General features: G+C 46.5%; 1 protein-coding gene across 9 annotated transcripts in view; it reads left to right on the plus strand.

The window, feature by feature from the left end:
• The first annotated feature begins 4,390 nt into the window (after positions 1-4,390).
• The window catches only part of MRTFB (myocardin related transcription factor B), a 210,451-nt gene continuing 200,062 nt past the window's right edge, over positions 4,391-14,779 (plus strand). For 5 of the 9 annotated variants that reach the window (XM_072835858.1, XM_072835846.1, XM_072835855.1 and 2 more), the window contains exon 1: positions 10,791-10,838. The gene's annotated coding sequence lies outside the window, so the exon portion shown is untranslated. Of the gene's footprint in view, positions 4,440-10,790; positions 10,839-11,725; positions 11,862-14,779 lie in introns of those variants that run through there. The other 4 variants (XM_072835849.1, XM_072835853.1, XM_072835848.1 and 1 more) reach the window with 3 other exon arrangements.

The following is a 14,779-nucleotide window of genomic DNA, read 5'->3' on the forward strand; positions in this document are numbered from 1 at the left end:
TCCCTGTGTGGAGCCTCCTTCTCCCTCTGCCTCTCTTTTGCTCGCTCTGTATCTCTCATGAGTAAATAAAATAAAATATTTAAAAATAAAAAAAAAAGAAAATAAATAAAATGTTATTTAAGACTTTTGGAAAATTTGGGGCACCTGGGTGGCTCAGTTGGTTGGGTATCAATGCTTGGATTTGGGTTGGTTTGGGTTGGGATCTCAGGGTCGTGGGATTGGGCCCCATGTGGGGGGCTCCATACTTAGCGCAGAGTTGGCCTAGGATTCTCTACTTCTCCCTCTGGATGCTCTCTCTCTTTATCTTGATAGAAGCGCGAACACTTCTCACTGTAGCATTCCAGCTGTTCTCTCTTTAAATCTCAAGCCGAATTCGTAGGTTTTCAGGATGATCTGAAAGTTATCTAGGTAATTTGGTGGGGACAGGTGACTTGGGGACCCTACTCTTCTGCCTCTGGATTTATGATTCTTTTCTCAGCCAGCTTATGGCCTAGTATTCTTGTGATCCCTGTTCTGTCTCTTGGAACATGCTAAGCTCCTTCCTGGCTCCAGACTTTGCAGGTGCTGTTCTCTCTACTTGGGGTCCTTCTTCTCCTCTTCTCGATATGTTCAGCTCCTTGGTGTCTCAATCTTGGTGTCATTACCTTAGAAATGCTTTTCCAGACCTTACTGATTTCCTTCACAGCCTTTGACACAGCTCACAATTACTTTAGTTTTCTTTTGTACTTTCTGGAATCTGTTCTCTTCTCTTAGGGAGTAAGCTCTCTGAGGACCAGAACTGTGGCTTGTTGTTGAATGAAACTCCCCCTCAAAACCCTCCCCCAAGAAATGGATAGCTCTTACGGGACTTATTTCTTTTCTTTTCTTTCTTTCTTTCTTTTTTTTTTTTTAAAGATTTTATTTATTTATTTGACAGAGAGATAGAGAGAGAGCACAAGTAGGCAAAGCAGCAGGCAGAGGGAGAGGGAGAAGCAGGCCCTCCACTGAGCAGAGAGCCAGATGTAGGGCTCGATCCCAGGACCCTGAGATCATGACCCAAGCCAAACGCAGGTACTTAACCAACTGAGCCACCCAGGCACCCCATTAAGGGCCTTATTTCTTACACCAATTTTAGAATGGGTGCTTTCCAGGTTGCTCCTAGAAGACCCTGTCAGCAACACCTATGTAAATTCAGCACCTCATTTTTTTTAAAGATTTTATTTATTTATTTATTTATTTATTTATTTATTTATTTATTTAAGAGAGAGTGTATGAGCAGGAGGGAGAGAGAGAATCTCAAGCAGACTCTTTGCTGAGTGCAGAGCCCCACGTGGGGCTCGATCTCACAACCTTGAGATCATTACCTTAACCAAAACCAAGAGTTGGATGCTTAACTGACTGAGCCACCAGGTGCCCCAGAACCTCATTAAAAAAACAAAACAAAACAAAAAAAACTTTTTTTATTTTTTAATAATTTTAGACTTATGGAAAAGTTGCAAAAATAGCACAGCATTCCCATGTACCCTTCACCCAGCACCTTAAAATACTAGTGTCTTTTAAACTATAGTACAGTGATCGAAACTAACAAATTAACATGAGTATAATATTATAAAGTAATCGATGGACTTTGTTCAGATTTCACCAGTTTTTTCCCTCTAATGTCCTTTTCCTGTCCAGGGTCCCACACTGCATCAAGTCATTGTGTCTCTTTAGGCCCCTCCAGTCTGTGACAACTCCTCAGGCTTTGTCTCTTATGACTTTGATACTTTTATCTTATTTGAACTCCAGTATAGTTAACATACAGTGTTATATTAGTTTCATGACTTTGACACTTTAAAGAAAATACTGGTCAGGTATTTTATAGAATGTCTCTCAGTTTGGGTTTGTCTGATGTTTTCTCAGGATACAACAGAGGTTGTGAGTTCTGGGGGAGGGTACCATGAAGGGAAGTACCCTTCTTATCGAATTGCATCAGGGGTACATAAAAATATAAGTTAGTACTAGTGGTGTTAACCTCAATCACTTGATTAGCATGGTGTTTGTAGTTCTTCACCGTGAAGTCACCATTTTTCTCTTTATAACTAATAAATACCTGAAGAGGGAAACTTCAAGGCTATCCTGTTTCTCCTCAAACTTCTGTCCACTTAAATTTTAGCACCCATGGGTGGATCTTACTGCAGCAATTACTGTGCTTTTCAATGGTGATTTTAAAAAAATTTTCCTCTTTCACTCTACGTGTATGTATGCATGTATGTGTGTATGTTTGTATGTATTTAGAGAGGAGTGGGGGTGTGAGCCAGCAGGGGAGGGGCAGAGGGAGAAGGAAAGAATCTTAAGCAGACTCCATGCTCAGCATGGAGCCCAACTCGGGGCTCTATCTCATGACCCTGAGATTGTAACCTGAGCTGAAATCAAGAGTTGGATGCTTAACCGACTGAGTCCAGGCACCTCTCACTCTACACTTATTAATTATAATTCTTCTTCAAGGAGAGAGACTCCCTACATCCCTTTTTTCCTTCTTTCATTCCTTTCTCCAATATGAACTTAAAGGTATTTATTTTATTCTAAGGCTTATAATCCAATACTATTGTTTTTTGTCATTGTTGCTTTAATTGTTCCAGCTTTAGCCATTGGGAGCTCCATCCAGTTGGCTCCTTTATCCTCTCAATTAGCACTCAAAATTTTTAAAGCAATTCTCTAATTTCTGGCACTGCATGGTGTTCCTGGCTCATTTTGTATTTTCCTTATTTCAGCTCTGGAAGAAACCACTTCTCCCAGGAGTTCTGGATCCTTTTACTGGAGTATGGTGTTTAGATACCAACCTATGAGTGGTAAGGGTGCTCATTGTTACTGAGTAATCTTTGCTTCTAGGACCACTCAGTGTTCAGAACTTGGAAATATGTATATCAATCCATGCAAACACACACATCTATATTTATATCTTTATATATCTAGCTTTCTATTTATTAAAAAACCTTAGTTCACTACCAGATTACTGATTTTAACTCAGTATCATAGGATCATTCCAGCCTCCCTCCTTATTTGTAATATTCTTTATTTGCAACTTGTTTTTTTTTGTTTTTGTTTTTTTTGATTGAAGGGCTGATCCCTATATCTTGATAAATTATAAAACATGTTCCCCTCTTGTCCGTCCCCACTTCCTTTCTCCCCTGGGAATAGCTGACGTGAGAATACAATATTAAATGCTGGATGCTGCTGTCAGAAGCTAAATAGAAAATAACCTAGCAGATTTGTGGTCCTTCTTAGTGCAAACAGCACTAATTACATACTTAATATATTAATGGCAGTAGGGTGCATGAGGTCGGCCCAGGCTCTGGAATGTAAGCTTATTGTTCCAGTCAGATGAGTTCGTTGAAATGGGAATACAAATTTATTTGAGCAGCTGTCTATCAACAAAATCTTGGGGGAGAAAAAAATCTTAGTTCTTCTGTTTTCTGCTCTAGCTCTCTGGAGAAAACTCTCACCTAGTGGTCTTCTTACCTTGACCACTGTCTGTGCTTCTAGAAGCACTTGCTTCTTGTGGCTGCCTTCTTATCTCCTCATTGTTTTCTGCCCCTCCTGCTCCATAATGCATGTTGGTCTCTTTTCCTCTGACTCCCCATCTTTAGTTCCTTCCTTACAGACCTTCTGAACTTGCACTAGGATCACTAGGAAAGTGGATCCTAGCAGAGAATTTTCATGGCTGGGTCTTCAGAAACTTTTCCATCAGAAAAACCTCATTTACGTTTTTCCTTTATTTTGTTGTCAGAGGTTTGGTCTTTGTTCCCTCCCCTCCCTGTCCTTGTAGAGGTGCGGGGGAATTTTGTTTTTCTATTCTTTCATACCCACTTGGAGTCTTTCATCACAAAACCTCAGGAATGTTTTCTTGAAAACCCAAATTTTGCCCACCGTGATCCAGACTTATGAAAGATAAGGAAGGAAGGCAGGAGTTGCTCACTCTGATGGCATAAGGAATGTTTATTATTGAAACACGAAAGCCTAATTCTTTTAGTTCCCCCTGGGAAGAAAGAATTAAGCCCGTTCCAGGTATTATTTTTGTGTGTGCTATCAATGATTGCAGAAGTCCACAGGCTTATTTGACTGGGATCCAGCCACTCCCATAGCCAGGGGTGGGGGCCACCTTCACAGTGCTTGGGCTGACCACAAATGAACCCAGAGTACTCCAGAGCAGGAGGAACTCAAGTCCAGGAGAAAGGGAGCCTCAGGAGAGCCCTATTTTCTTAGCTGCATCCAGGTAGCCTGGTACTGGCAACACACACTTCCTGAGGAGCCAGCTGGGTAGCTTCCCGGGGGGTACTAGGGGTGCTAAACCACTGTGGGCACTGAACCATCAACGAGACAATGAAGAACTCATTTCGAGAATTCCAAGAATACTCTCCATTCCTGGATGGAATGCTTAAGAAGTCACTTAAGCTTGGCAGGAAGGGAGGGAGCGTGTGGTAAGTAACATTAATAATGAGAGCTATGGGGCATGCTCAGTAGTGGCAGTAGGTAATAATGAGACAATGACAGTAAAGGGGAACATGATAAATGTGGCTGGAATTTAATTCAGTTCTTATATTTCATTGAGTTCTCACAGTTGTGTGAGGCAGGTACCGTCATTGGTCCCATTTGACATTTAAGTACTGAGACTCAGAAGAGATTAAATATGGCACTTGTGATCCCAGAGCTACAAAGTGGCAGAGGCTGGATTAGAATCCCAAAGTGGCTTTCTGAGAAACACTTTGCTGGCAATCTTCTTGGGAGGGTCTGTCTCATAAGTCCTAGGGCTTTGGTTTTGCTGACCTGTGTATTCAGGTGACCGTGGCTGATGCTGGTGCAGGAGTCTCTCCCCATTTCCACAGTGCTGGTCAGATGGCCCAGAGAAAGGAAGCCGCCAAGACCCCATCCTCTACAAGGCTGCAATCTTATGGAGGAGGTGCATTCAAGCTATTTGTAGGACCACACTCTGGGGAATAATCACAGCGCCTAGGATGGGGTCATCAAAATGCTCATCGGAGGTTTTGGCTGTGTTTGGAGGCAGGGTGGCAGGCATGGAGGGAAGGCATACCAGGCAGAGAGACGAGCATGAGTCCCAAGCCCAGAAATGTGAAATAGCAGTCTGTGGGGTCCTCAGTGGTAGGAACCCTGTCCCACTCAACCATCACATGGTGAACCACTAGCAATGCAAGGGTCTTAGGCTTGCCAGTCCATCAGAATCACTGGGAAGCCCCATGAATATGCAGAGGCCAGGGCCCCACCCCAGACCTATTGAGCCAGAATCTTCAGGACTGCTGCCTGAGCCTTCTTGCTTATCCAGCTGGGGTTGGAGCCATAGCAGAGAAGTGTTTCTTGAGTAAACAGATGAGCACATGACCACACTGTATGTATCAATCAGGACAGACTAGAACATGCTATGACAACCATCGACTCCCAACACGCAGTGGCTTAAAACAATAAAGGTTTGGGTTTTGCTCGCATTGCATGTCCAAGATGGGTTGGCTGGGGGCTCTGCTCAACAGACCTGCAGTCCAGAAATGACAGCTACTCCTTCCACTCACACTCCTTGGCTGGATCTAGTCACATGACCCTACCCAAGTGGACCAGGAAGTTCCACTTTGCACATGCCCAGAAGGTTAGAAGCCAGAAGTCCCAGGTGAATGGCACAGATGACTGTCAGGCTCTAGGAAGCTGGTATCATTAACTCCATTTTCATGTCAAACTCATTTTCAGTGAGACTTCAGGAGCTTACTCAAGGTGAGATAGCAAATATGGAATGGGATTTGAGTTTGTTTTTAATTTTTTTCCTGGCTAAAAGCCTTTTTTTTTTTTTTTGGTAACAAGGGTGGATGATGCATGGTGTTAAACATAGTGGTTAAAAGCCTGGGATCTGGATTGCCTCTAGAACTTGAGCTCTGTCACTTACCAGAGGTGGGAGCTGGGCAGGTGACAGAACTACTTTGTACCCATTAGAGAGGGAGAACCAAAGGATGGTAAGGGCAAAGGAAGGATATGTTTTCTGGAATAAACTGTTTGGAATCAGGTCATTCTTACCTGAGTGGGATTGATATTGTGCAGGGGTGAGAGGGATAGATGTAAAAAGTTGGTCAGGATTTTGGGCAGCTCCTGACATAGCCAGGGAAGAGGTATCTCCATTCTCCATAAGCTGCTTCTCTCCTCCTTGCACCAGCATGAATGTTTGGCTGCAAGGACCAGAGAAGCCAACTCAAGTTGATTTAACCACATGCTTTAGCTCAGGGAAGGGGGACATCCAGGGCCTTATAGGTCTGGGGTCAGCACAGCAGCTTGGTGATGTAGCCAACGACCCAGACCTTTGGTTTCTCTGTTTCTCTGCCAGTTATACCCTATCTTATCCCACAGCTGTGGGAAAAGTCATTAGTGGCAATGAAGTTTCCACAGAAGGCAGGGAGAGCGAGCTGGCTTCCTGGTTCTCTCTCTTACAGCAGAGAAAGTTCCCCTCGCCACTGCCCTAGTGAGTCTATCTCCGAGTCTCTTAGGCCCCACTTGGCTTTGGCCTGTGAGGGGTCAGTGATCTTGCGGGGAATGCTAGCTGGTTTGAGCAGAGAGGGGAATGTAATAAAGGATGTTAGGTATCCCACAGAATCATTGTGAGGGCTGGAGAAAAGAGATCGGGACTAAGCTTCTAGGAAATATGCCCCAAACCACACTGCAGGCCTGGCCCCAAGAGCTAACCACCACCCTGCCTGAGCTTGCTGTCACTGCAACCACTACTGCCGTCAGCACTGGTGCAGTTTCTCCATGGGGAGTTTCTACCCCCGCCATCCCCCATACTGGCTGCTCTGGCCACCAGTCACTCTGACACAACTGAGGCTCATGACCGGATTCAGTCTTGTGTGATGCATCTGGCCGGTAGAGCCTATGTCATATCCCTTGTTCTGGTTGCAAGGGAGGCAGATGTGCATCCTGCCTTCTACACTGTGGTGCCAGGACTTCTAATGTGCTACTTCCTCAAATACAGATTGGCTAGCGATATGACAGCTGTGTCACTACAGCCTGCCCATCCGTGACCAAGCACTGGTGGGGCAGAGGTGGTAGGGTTCCATGATGAGCTTGGATTGCCAACGGGGCAGGATATGTATGTGGGGACCAATGTCATGGCTCACCATACTCTTCCACCTCCAGTCGAGTTTCCTACTCTCCACTGTCCCCACATGCTCATGGTATGTACAGGTGTGGGATGCCTCTTAAAGGCCCCAGTACACCCTGCCTTCCCAGCCACCAAAACTTATCCACTCCTTGCTGATCCATACTCTCTCTCCCTATCTCTGGAATTATCTCCCCTTGCTTCCTTGCCTAGTTCACTTTGCTGCATTCTTTAAAACTTGGTTCAAGCAAGTTCTTTCCTACCCTTCCATCCATCCTGCTTTTTTTCCCCCTTTTGATTATTTGCTCTTCTTCTTCATTCTATTTATCATATAGCATTTCAATACCCCTTGGTTGAATTATTGGTCTTCCTCTAGGCCATCCATGTGATGCCGGACTGTGCCTGTCCGGCAGACTGCTACTGATGTAGTAACTGGCACTTAAGCACTTAATATGTTTTTATTGAATGAAAGAGCACTAGACAAATTGCATTATAAAATTTCTCCTAGATCAAAAGGCGTTAATAGTGCTTTTTGGAAGGGATACCTCAGAGGTGTGCATATTAGAATCACCCTAGGACCTTTTGTTTGCTTCTGTGCTGTCCAAATGGTAATGCCCTTTATGGATGCTGCTGTGTTCACCCCTTTACCAATGAGACTTACTTCCATAGCAAGACATTGCCATTCATGGGAATGCATCGCATGTCTTGTGTCAGGGTAGAAATCTTACTTTGTTTGGGGTACAATGGCCTGAGTGTGTGGCAGCTACATTTCCTGTAAAAAACCTTTTACCCAGTTGTGATGTCACTGTGGTTATATTAAATCTCCAACCTCACCGAAATTTTAAGAAGTTTCAGATTAAATTTTTTTTTCTTCTTGCTTTTGCCAACAACTTAAAAATATTTGGGTAGCTTTTCCTTTATAAGGGGAGCCTTTTATAACTCTGGCTCCCAGCCTCCCAGGAAACAGGGATGAGAGACTGCAGCAGAGCGTCAGGAGGTCAGGAGCGTCTGGTCTCTCTCCCCAATCAAGGGCTGGGGGGAGGGGTTGTGGGGGTCATTTTGCCCATTAAAGAGAATTTATTGTTTGCTAGAAACTAATTTTATTTCCATGCCTGAGCAGATAAGGTCATATTCTCCAACTTGATTGGGAATGTGTATTGGGAGATAGGAAAGAGTAAAACATCACCGGCATCGCCCCCGTGGTAATAATGGCTGTAATTTACTGAGAGCTTAATCAGTGCAAGGCACTTTTCCACATGCTTCATGTATATGAACTTGGCTAATCCTCCCAGCATCCTCTTTCTATCCTTATTTTAGATGAGAATACTGAAGCACAGTCCACCCATAGGAGAACATATGGTATCTTATACAGGAGCCCTGATCTCAGGGGATTTCCTGGTTTTCAGTTTCATGAAGACACAGGCATTTGGGCCAGTGAAGAACCTTTTTAGTGACGGAAGCCAAAGTCTGTTGTTCTGGGGACAGACCAATCTGGAGTGCAACCCCAGCCCTCCCACTTACCGACTGTGTGCCCTCAGGCAATTTCACTTCTCTCTTAGCCCCTTGACTTCTTTATCTGAAACGGGGGACAACCATGCCTCCCACAAGGGGTTTTCGGGAGGACTAAGTGAATTAATAAATGGATAGTACCTGGAGCGGTGCTTGGCACCTGGTAGCTGCCCACCAGATATGGTTTCCCCTTCCTCTCTGACTTTCTCCATCAGGTGGTTTGGGTAGTTTTGGCACATGGAGGGACACCCATAACCTCTGGTCTTTTTTTTTTTTTTTTTTAACCTCTGGTCTATAGAGAATGGCCCTGTTTCTGGAGAGTGGACAGGCCCATGTTTGCTGATGTTGACGTGACTGGCAGGTGGAGGAGAAGTTAAAACCTCCAAGGCTCTTGATTTTTTAAAAAATATTTTATTTATTTATTCATGAGAGACAGAGAGAGAGTGAGAGAGAGGCAGAGACACAGGCAGAGGGAGAAGCAGGTTCCATGCAGGGAGCGCGACGCAGTACTCGATCCCAGGACTCCAGGATCATGCCCTGGGCTGAAGGCAGGCGCTAAACCGCTGAGCCACCCAGGGATCCCCTAAGGCTCTTGATTTTTTTTTTTTTTTTTTTTGAAGGCTCTTGATTTTATAGCAGCTTGCTGGCCCAGATGAACTAGCTCATGCTCACTCATGGGACTTTGGTGCCAGGCAGTACTGGGCTCTGGACTCAGGATCAGGTTCATATCCTGTCTCACGATGGGAGCTCAGGCCAGTTTTTCCATCTTCCCCAGTCTCCATTGTCTTATGAAGAATATTTCCCATGAAGAATTAACTTGGAAGAATATTGGTAGCAACCGTGAAAGGCCCTCAATAAATGCTAGCCCCTTTGCTTTAGAAACAATTAGATAGGGGCACCTGGGTGGCTCCCATGGTTAAGTGCCCAACTCTTGATTCTGGCTCAGGTCATGACCTTAGGGTTCTGGGATTTAGCCCCAGGTAGCACTTCATGCCCAATGGGGAGCCTGCTTGAGGCTTTGCTCTCACCTCTGCCCCTCCTCCTGCACTCTCCCTCTCTGTTAAGTAAATCGAATTTTTAAAAGAAACTATTATCTAATGTTAAGAGTTTACTCCTGGAAAGAAGACACACCTTTCTCTGCATCCCCTAACATCACGTGTATTCTAGTCCTACGTCCTGTGTCCAAGAAACTATCTAATGTTAAGAGTTTACTCCTGGAAAGAAGACACACCTTTCTCTGCATCCCCTAACATCATGTGTATTCTAGTACTACGTCCTGTGTCCTATTCTACTGTGCTCCCTACAATCAAAATGCCACCAGTCCAGAGAGGAGACAACGGAATATAAGAATACAGTCGCATAGTTTGCAGGACTCTCTACGCAGTCTGGCACAGGAAGGCCTTCCTTAGAGAGCTCATGCAATATGGGAGAAGCATTTTCTGGACAGCAGCTCGGTAAAACCGTAAGGGATGCTAGCAGCTGGCCTCCTAGGGAGCGCCTGCCTCCTCTCACCTTGGGGAATCTTGGGAGGAAAGGAAAGACTCAGCACGCTCAGCCCAAGGAGGGCCAAGGCCAGAGCCCGGGGTTGTCATGGAGGCCAAAAAAAAAAAAGGGGGGGGGGTTGGCTTGGGCGTCTGACAACCCCGGATGCCCATGCCCAGCAGTGTGACCTGGAGCTACCGAGCGTAGCCGAGCCTCCGTTTTCTGCCCTCTGGAGCGAGGAGGATGGTAACAGCCAGTTCGTGGGGCTGCGGTGAGGACCCTCGGGGAGCCGCAGCAGTCCTCCGCGCCCAGGAAGCACCCCCAGCCGGGCTGCCGGGGCTGCTGCGGTCGGTGCGCTCCGGGCCGCTCGCTGCAAGGGCTCGCGGGTCCGGGGCCCCGGCAGGCGCATGCGCACGCGCGCCCGGCCGGCCAGGTGAGGGGAGTCGGCCGCCGCGCACCTGGCTTTTAACCCTTCGCGGCCACGGACGTGGGCGGAATGGCTGCAGGAACCGGGACGCCGGGTCGCGGGCGGGGCTCGGCCTGAGCCCGCGGCGGGGAGGGGGCGCCGCTCCGGGGTCGGCGCGCCGCGCGCGGGTTCCAGGCCGGGGTCTGCGCTGGCGGCGCGGCGGCGCGGGGAGGGCGGGGGGAGCGCGGAGGGGAGCGCGGAGGGGAGCGAAGTCTCGCGAGATCGCGCGCGGCGGCGGCGGCGGCGGCGGCGGCGGCGGCGGCGGCGGCCCGGGAGGTGAGCTGCGGCCGGCGGCGGCGGGCGTTGGGGGCTGAGAGCGGCGGAGGCCGAGGGCCGGACGGGGGAGCGGGCTCGGCGGGCTCGGCGGGCGGCCGCGTCCGGGGAGGCCGCCGCGGAGCCGCTCGGTGCAAGCCGTCCCGGGACCCGCGCGGGCGGCGGGCGGCGGGCGGCGGGCGGGGCGGGGCGGGGCGGCCGGGCCGGGGCCGCGGGGTCGCCCGGGTCAGTCCCCTGGGCAGCGGGTACGACCCCGGGTGCCCGCGCTCGCTTCCCTCCGGGGGCGGGGTTGGCGCCCTACGCGGCGCCGCTGGCCGGGGCAACACGACCTACGGAGCCTCCGCGGTCCGCCGGGCGCGTAACTTGCGCGGCTCCCGGGCTGCACGGAGCCCCGCTGCGGGGAAGCGCGGGGCGGGGGCTTGGGGCTTGGGGCTTGGAGCGCGGGCACTGCGACCCCGGCGCCCACGCCCGGTCCCAGCCTCCAGCCTCCAGCCTCCAGCCTCCAGCCTCCTCCCCGCCCCCACTCGCAGGGCTCCGGGCTCAGGGCTCGGGTGACTTCCATTCCTGGAGCCCCAGCTGGGCTGCAGGAGGTGTGCACGAGCCCCCCTGGGATTGGGTGCAGCGTGCCCTAGGAGTTCCCGGGGGAAGGCGTTTGCCCTGTTGTTGTTGTTATGTTCCAAGAAGGGTCGCTGCTGACCTCCACACGGTCAAAAACTCTTGTTTGGCCCTGCATGGGACCAGAAGCCGACTTGGAGCAGCAGAGCAGCAGAGGGTGTCCACGGTGGGGGGGAGGGGGTTGTCAGGCCGAATGCAAGTGGGATGTTGGAGCCCCAGGGCCCTCTCCTTAAGCAAAGGAAACTTTCTTTTTTTTTTTTTAAGTTTGGTTTTTCGTTAGGCACACGATTCCGACTCTCTGGAAGCAGCGGTTCTCAACGTTGTCAGAACCAAGGCCCCTCCCCTTGGCTGCAGACTTCTTGTAAAGCCCACTTTACCGCCCTGAAATATGAAACTCCTCCACAGTGCAACGTATGTACGCGCGTAATTGAAAAATCAGTGTGATGCTCCAGTTTAACTGGTAGGGAGAGATAAAGGAACAGTCTACCGACAGGCGCGGCCACGCGCGTACGTGTGCCAGAAGAGAGCGTGCACCGGCCGCTTGCACCTGCTTCCTAACTTGCTTCCTAGCTTGCACCTGCTTCCTAACGAAGACGTGTGTAGATGGAAGAGTAGTAAAGCTGTCAGTGATTTCAAACAAGAAAGGGAAAGAGCAGGGATATATATATATATATACACACATATATACACATACACACCCTGGCATTGAGGGGGAAGGAAGGAGGAGGGGGTTGACACCTGAGTGTTAGGGTAACCCATTTATGATAAGAAAAACAGAAGCAGCTTAGAGTGAAATAAGGACAACAGGCCAAGATAAATTACAGACTCGGTCAACCCATAAATAATAATGTCAGTATAATGCCTCCACGGGGGCAGTATTTTCTGTCTACGTTGTATGGCACCTTTTGTGTTGCACACTTTGAAGTGCTGCTGCTCTGAGGCACAGTGCTGGATTCCTACCACTTATCATTGATAACGGGTAAAAGATGGAGGTTTTTGGATCATTGTGGATGTCCCCTTAGTTCGAGGCATGCTCGGTATTACGATGTTGAGTTGACCATGTGTAATGTGAGGAAACGACGACTAATTTCAGACATATTCTATCCCAACGTGTCTCGCATTAGCTACCTTCTCCTAAATTACTGGAGTTTTCCCCATAATCCCTTATACAGACTTTTCAGTTTTATGTTCTAAAGGAATGCCAGTTTATAGTGATTAATCTGGCTGGACATTGAAAAGATTCTCAAGATGAGGATGGATCCTCACTATGTGGTCTATTCCATAGGTTGTATGAAGTTCAGCATCCTGGCCCCCAAACACTAAATGCCAGTGTTTCCCATAGTTACTTTTATATCTAAGCATATATCTTAGGGGACAGTACCAGCCCCCCTGAGGTCTACTCTAAACAGCGATCCACTGTCTACCCAGTTATAACAGGAAAGGGTATAGAATTTAACAATTTTTGTTGGGGAAAAAAAATTTTCCCCCTTTTCTTTTTTTTTTTTTTCCCCCTTTTCTTTCTGAAGTAACTGACACACCAGAAAGGCTCTTGGCTCCTGACACTCTCTTTGATGATTCTAGAATCTCAGATGGGAGATGAGGTTAGTCCCTATGACCCTTTGTCTGAAAAATTTGCTTCATTGAGGTTCTTGTTAGAAATGCTGAACTAAACACTTAGTGAGGAGTATGAGGTTAGAATGGACTGGGGAAGTGATGGTGATAATGTGTAGAATAACTTAAAAAGGTCTCGGTTAAAGTAAAATACAAATTAGTGTAACCACTTATTAAGTAACCTTTTTTTTTTCTTGCTAGTATCCATATTAGAGAATTTAGAAAATGTAGGTGTGTACAAAGGTGAAAATTAAAATATCCTGTAATCACATTGGCCCTCATTCCTCCTAATGTGGTTTGTTAGAAATTGTCTTTTTCTTTGAAACTCTTTATCTTGGTGCCAGGAAGAAAATGCTGAGTCAAAAAGTTCAAGTCAGACGAATACATAGCTATAGATTAATGTTGCACATTCCTTCAACTCTTGTTAAATCTGCAAAGCAAACTTACTTTTTTTTGTTGAATGGATGAGATGCTGTGAGATGTTTATTATTCATTGCTCCTTACTTTTGGAAGGTGCTATGGAAACAAACAAAGACTCTTGTCAAAATAGAACTATAACATGTTAAATTGACCAGGAGATAGATAAATTGAATACTTTTGGATTGGAGAATTATCCAGATTGAGAGTAATTAACTTTTATTACTTTGAGCAAACAGTATCATATTGCAGGGTAAAAAGAGGTCACTCTTTTTTTTCTTTACTACTTTTTTTAATCACTACTTTAAAATATATATACATATGTATATCTGTGCAAAAATTAAACAAATTATATGAATTGCAGAGATGCTAAAACTTCAAGTTTTTGGGTGTGGACATATTGGTAAATGGAAAAATCCATGCCTTTATGGAGGAAAAGGAATAACTTACTATGTACATAGCTTTGAGCTTTATAATCAAGTTATTTCATTACTTTTTAAGATACATATCTAAAATGGAATGCTATCTTAAAATTGGCATGTCATGTTTTAATTGGCAACTTTTCATAACAGTACATAAAATAATAGTGTGTATGAGAATTGATGGTGTCTTATATTCAGTGAAGTAGGGAATATATAGAAATATCAGCACATTGATTAATATTTAACACAAAAAAATTTATCCCAAGTGTGATATGCAAAATAAAGACACACACATTTTTAGATACTTTCACCTAGGCTAGAATTCTTTACTTAGAAGATTCCTATAAAAAAGTACCCCCCCCCCCATGTAAAGCAAATGAAACATCAATTTATTGTTTATAAAAAGAACAATCTTGGGATCCCTGGGTGGCGCAGCCGTTTGGCGCCTGCCTTTGGCCCAGGGCGCGATCCTGGAGACCGAGGATCGAATCCCACATCAGGCTCCCGGTGCATGGAGCCTGCTTCTCCCTCTGCCTATGTCTTTGCCTCTCTCTCTCTCTCTCTCTCTCTGACTATCATAAAAAAAAAAAAAAAAAAAAAAAACCAATCTTTTAGAAGATGTTTAGAAAGTGCTTGGTGCTTTTTCATGGAGAGCAGGTGGTGTGGCCAGTGGATTTGAGGTAAAGTTCATCAGAGTATAACCTGACCGATGTAAGAATATAGGCTTTGTGTGTGTGTGTGTGTGTGTGTGTGTGTTTATTTTGAAATGCTTGTAACTCCACTCATAATTGAAAATTTTCTCAAATGAGACATACCTAAATTGGATTTCAACAGTTTGTAGTTGTTACTGTTGTCTTAAAAGACAGGTTTTTGAGGGGC

The sequence above is a fragment of the Canis lupus genome, chromosome 8, assembly GCF_048164855.1.
Source record: "Canis lupus baileyi chromosome 8, mCanLup2.hap1, whole genome shotgun sequence".
NCBI classification, from domain to species: domain Eukaryota; kingdom Metazoa; phylum Chordata; class Mammalia; order Carnivora; family Canidae; genus Canis; species Canis lupus.